Source organism: Acinonyx jubatus, chromosome B1 (assembly GCF_027475565.1).
Source record: "Acinonyx jubatus isolate Ajub_Pintada_27869175 chromosome B1, VMU_Ajub_asm_v1.0, whole genome shotgun sequence".
Classification (NCBI taxonomy): domain Eukaryota; kingdom Metazoa; phylum Chordata; class Mammalia; order Carnivora; family Felidae; genus Acinonyx; species Acinonyx jubatus.
The window spans coordinates 115,005,010-115,010,749 of NC_069382.1; the positions used below are offsets into that span (position 1 = coordinate 115,005,010).

The 5,740-nt window shown below is 34.3% G+C and overlaps 1 protein-coding gene across 5 annotated transcripts in view; it reads right to left on the reverse strand.

Moving 5' to 3' along the window:
* Nucleotides 1–5,740, reverse strand: part of TET2 (tet methylcytosine dioxygenase 2) — a 134,801-nt gene that overhangs the window by 98,118 nt on the left and 30,943 nt on the right. The gene's annotated exons all lie outside the window — the stretch shown is intronic.

Genomic DNA, 5,740 nt, shown 5'->3' on the forward strand with positions numbered 1-5,740 from the left:
GATATGTTTGAGAACCTCTATATTCCAAATAAATAATTATCAGACAAGAGGTCAGGGTTGGAGACAATGAAATATCTTGTGTTTTTAGAAAGGATCAAAGAAGCATTGGAAAGATTAGAAGAGGGACATTGTATACGCCTAGATTCCTTAAAGCTGGGTTTACTTATGGCTCGAAAGTTAAGGAATACAGAACAGAACCATACAGTTGCCCTCCTGTTTTCTGCTTAAAATAATATAAAACTTACATAGTAAAATAATATATTCTTTATACTCGGAGCTTTACCAGAACTTTAGCTGTAAGTCCCTTGAAGTGGTATTAGATTTTTATCTATCCTTTCAGGCACTCAGGACACCAGCGCCCTCGGTTCAGAATGGTGTGAGCAGGCTTAGTGGTACCACTAAGGGTTGGCACAGATCAAGAGTCCTAGAGAAATGAGTGTCACTACAAGCAGTAATCTGGTGGGCTGGAAACCAGCTGGCAAACTATCATGGAGAACATGAAGTTACACTTTTTTATGCCCCAAACAGCCCCCTTAAAAAAGAAACCACCCCAACAATTAGAATGTACACCCACAAGAGACCACAAATCTCTCGTCACAACATAGTTCTTCAACAGTCCATGATCCTGGCACTGTTCAGTTTGGGAAAATCTCCAATATAGAAACATTCAGAAATCAATAGAGGGATGACTCATGTGCTGGGTACCTTGGCTGAAAGAAAAGTTTAATACTATTTAGGATGCTATGGTAAATATTCTCAAAGAAAATGCAAAACATTGTCAGTCAGCTTACACATTCAGTTTTCCCTCTGACCTGATATACTGAGATTATACAAAAAATCACCCAGAAGACAAAACAGAACAAACACAAAGGCAACTGCTGAAGACAAAGGTTAAAGTAAGAGCCATAAGAGAAAAAATAATCTAAGAGGGAAAGCCTATGAGTATGTTTAAATGTTCTCATTCCCACACACATATCCACATTTTTATTTTAATGAAATAAACCTCAGGATCAAAGTTGTAATCTTTCTGAGGATAATGTGGTTCCAAGACAGATTTTTGTTTCCTAAATTAAAGTCTATTCTGGCATTTAATCTTCATAAACCATTCACTGTGTCTTAAAAGGATAGTATCTACTCTCTACAGTATTTTCTATAATGTAGATTAAAAAAAACAATGACAATAAAAATTGCTAAGATGTATTGAATGCATTCTTAGCCATTTAATCTTCAAAATATTGTCAGCTGTGTCCTTTAGCACACACTTTGTAGGTGGTGGACGTCCAGAGCCTGTGCTCTTAGCTACCATGCTTCATAAACCTCTGACCAGGTAGAAGAGATTCAATGAAGGAAACATTTCATTTTGGTGAAAGAGAAATTATTCTGTATTTCAAACCCTAGAAGCAGACACTTTCTCTCAAAATCAAAGTAAAATTTTTCTCTGCCTATAAACATGTTACTTTACCTATAAACATGTATATATCAATACAAACTATGCATCATGTACAGAAATCTCTCTTTGGGGCCTTAAACATTGTCCTTTCAATCACTGATCAAAAGTCATGAATACTTTGATCACAAACTATGTTTATCCTGATGGATCTAGTCCTTCCTTTCCCCTTTGTGCTACCTGTCCATCCTCACTGCATGTCTCTTCAAAGCTCCCAGCAATAGGTGTTTCCTTCTGTTGTGATGCCGCCTCAGCTGCTCCCCTGCTCAAATGTGATCCTCCTCCAGGTCTAAATGGGGTCACACTGGAGTTCACTGAAAGCAGGTTACTGACATCAGCAGGATATGCCCATAAAATGGTTTTCCTCCTCCATCTCCCCCTTACTCCCTCCCATACCCTTTCTCTGCAAGTACATGATCCCAACTGTATGGTGCCCAAAGGGAAGTGCTATTTCAGAATGTCAGCTGCTTGGCAGAAATGACTATTCTATTAATGCTTAAAAAAAAAAATCACTATAGCAGTTAAAACTCTAAGAAGAAAACTAAAGGAAGTTTTCATGCATATTTACTCCCTAAACTTCCTAACAGAGACAAAGTGGTGACTCCAAGGAAAAATTCAGTAAGCCTTGAAAGAACAAATTCCACTACGCTAAAAACAAATATGCACCAAACAAGGGTGTTTCTAATCAATAATCTTTAAAAATCTAAAACTGCCAAACAAAGCTGAACTATTAGGCAGAAGCTGTAAATTGTTTGGCACCGTATTTCCATTACACAAAGAAATTATTTTAAGAACCAACCACAGTGGGGCATCTGGGTGGCTCAAGTGGTTACATACCCACTTTTGATTTGGGCTCAGGTCATGATCTCATGGTTCGTGAGACTGAGCCCCACAATGGGCTCTGCACTGACAGTGTAGAGCCTGCTTGGGATTCCCTTTCCCTCTCTCTCTGTCCCTCCGCCATGCATGTGTGCTCTCATAAATAAATAATTAATTAATTAAAAAAAATAATGAATCACAGAAATGTAGATAGACAGACATAAATTCATTTGGTATTTTATGTAATTATCAGATCAATTTATATATCTTTCAGAAACAAACAAAAAGTTATGATGGAACAGATATTTTTAAAAACCAAGATGGAGACACCAAATTAGAAGAAAACACTGAATAAAATTCAAACAGAAAATAACCCACATATAAATTTTTTCATCTGAGATGAAAACATTTCTTTGACATTCTGACACCTGCTAATATTTGACCTCTTTGGTCTGAGACTGGGCTATTATAAAGAAACAGAGATGTGCCCAATATTTTAACTCTGAAAAGCCAACAGAGAACGTGGTTTACAATTCCCTGTAACAGAATTGCCATTCCTAACATCCAAGCATTTGGGGGATCCTGTCTAGAAATTTCATGTGGTGAAAGAGAGGAAAGAGGTAAAGAAAAGCATGTGTACCTATTTAATGGCTTGTCTGTCATTTCCTTTTTTCTTCACACACAGAACTTGGAGAGTTGGCAACTGTATTTATATGGTTGACTGCAGGACAATAATTCTACTGGGAGCTAGGTTTTGAGCTGAATCTCAAAAGAAATTTCTCTCTCATAACCCTTACAAACCCATAAACAAACTAAGGAAGTGGGAAGATGGAAGATATAACCAAAGTATAAATCCATCTCAGGTTCTAATTTTGACATTAATCCTCCATAACTTCATGATCTTGAGCCAGTCACTTGAGGAAAATGAGGACTAGAGAAGTCTACAGAATGCTGAATTGTATTATCTCTGTTCCAAATCAGGTTTAGGCTTTATGATTCTATGACTTAGATACTATCTAATTTGATATGGATGGAACAAATACATGTATTTTAGAAAAGGAGGTATTGCAAAAATGAACAAGGTGTAAATAATTAGCAAAATTATATTAGTAGATTTATCCCAATTTAAATATGCTTATATGACATTAAAACCTTATAATAAATAATTCTTACATTATAATATGTAACTGTAAGCAATGGCCACGATGCTCATCATTGATTGCAAAGAAATTTTTACATGTATGTTCTATTCTAGAATATACAATATGTGTTCTATTCCTTCAGATATGGCAATTTCATGTTATAAAGTGCTGTAATGAATTTTTCAGAGTAATGAAGCTACTACCATGGTTCATTTAGAGTCAGTTGCTAATTACATCCATTTATAACAGCCATAGATTGTGGATCAATAACTTGGTAGACTGTGCTTTTTAAAAAACTGTTTCAAATCTGCAACATTAACCTAGCTATTTTTAAGGTGAGTTCATTCTCCTTACTCTTTAGTAAAATTATTAAATTTTACTATATTTATTTAGTATATACTTTAGTATATTTAATAAATTATTAGTATATACTAACCCAGTTTTTTTAGGACAGATGGAAAGTAAAAGAATAAAATTTTAAATCATTAATTATGATATAAATTATTCAACAGCCCAAAGAATATCTTCATGTAAAAATGCTAGAAGTCATATGGGCTATGTGAGCTAAAGTTTAAAGCCATTACATTAATAACATCAACACAAACATCAAAGGATCAATGGGAAAAAATTCTAATGCTTGACGAGATGACAAACTGTATAAATAAAATTTTATATTATATGTAAAACTGCCAACACTTGATTTATTACTATTTGTAAAAAGCAATATTGCTTCAGTTATAATACTGTCTACATTTTGCGCTCTAAAATTAAACAAGGAAATGTTATCAAGTCCTTTTTCTAATTAAAGGCAAAGAAAGGAGAATGGAAACTCCACAAATTTCTCAAAGATTCGAATTTTATTTTGTTAAAATGGAATATTACACTGAAAAGATGCAGAACATACAGGAAAACTCTGAAGCTATGCTTACCAGGACCGTTAAAAACAAATTAAGCATTTTGCAAAATTGAAGTGTCATTATGATGATATAAAATACTTTTATCATAAGATCTTCTTAAAAACAGTTTTTTAACCATGAAATTAAGACAAATAAATGGTGATTCTCTTGCCATGGACATGAGTGGTAGCAAAAATAGTTATAGCTGGCATGATGAAACATGGGTCATAGGGCTGGAGGAGGGTTTTAGAGCCCATCTACAGGCTATATATTATTATTTTAGTTACATGATTTTGGAGAGATCCAGGGAGTCATGCAAAGGGAGTCACAGTATCTTAGGGAAGAATTCTCTGGCTATTTTGGAAATATTTCGGTAACAATCAGAATAGCCACATTCATGTATACCTGCTGCCTATCAGCTCAGGCTGTTTGTATAATTCTTAAATACAGATTTTAAAAAGCATAAGCGGGCGCCTGGGTGGTTCAGTCGGTTGAGCGTCCGACTTCAGCCCAGGTCATGATCTCGTGGTCCGTGGGTTCCAGCCCTGCGTCGGGCTCTGTGCTGACAGCTCGGTGCCCGGAGCCTGTTTCAGATTCTATGTCTCCCTCTCTCTCTGACCCTCCCCTGTTCATGCTCTGTCTCTCTCTGTCTCAAAAATAAACATAAAAAATTTTTTTTTTAAAAATAAAAAAGCATTAAGCATTTCTTTAAGTGTTTGCACTTAAATCTACTACTTGTTGTTGGATAAAATGTTAATTATGAATTTTGGCAGTTAGCAAGCAACATCATGGGGGAAGAAATGAGAATTTAAAGATGAAAGTGGTTTTTCTTTTTAATTTTCAAAATGAAACAAAAATTACAAAAATATTGTATGACATTATTAAAATTATCAAAAATGAAAATACGAAGTTAACTTCAAGTAATGACCAGGATGACAGAATTTAAATATCTTTCTCCCTAAAGATCTTTAGAATAAAAAGTTGTAATCACACTTAAGACTGGAGAATCATATAAATGAATGAGAAACTCAAATAGGTACTTAAATAACAAAATTTTGACATCATAGTTTTTCACCAAATTATCATGTTCATATTAAATGGGATTTTCATATATTAAATTTCCTGGAGATAATGTTCAACTATTGCTACTTAGTATAGCTGATCTCTTAGGAATAAGCAAAATCATAAGGAAGAAATAGCAGCATAATTAAAAAAAAAACATTTGATACAATGTTACAGAGATGTAGGGGGTGGTCTATATAGAACTGCATATTTAGAAACTGTTTTAAATCATTTTTTATTTGCTACAGCTTCTAGGTGGAATACATACATCTAAATAGCATGAATTTATTGTTTATTGTCCTCTTGTTGAAAGGAATTAAAGTCACCTAGCAACCTCTGTGTTGTAGAAACCAAAATAGAATAGTTGGTTGTCT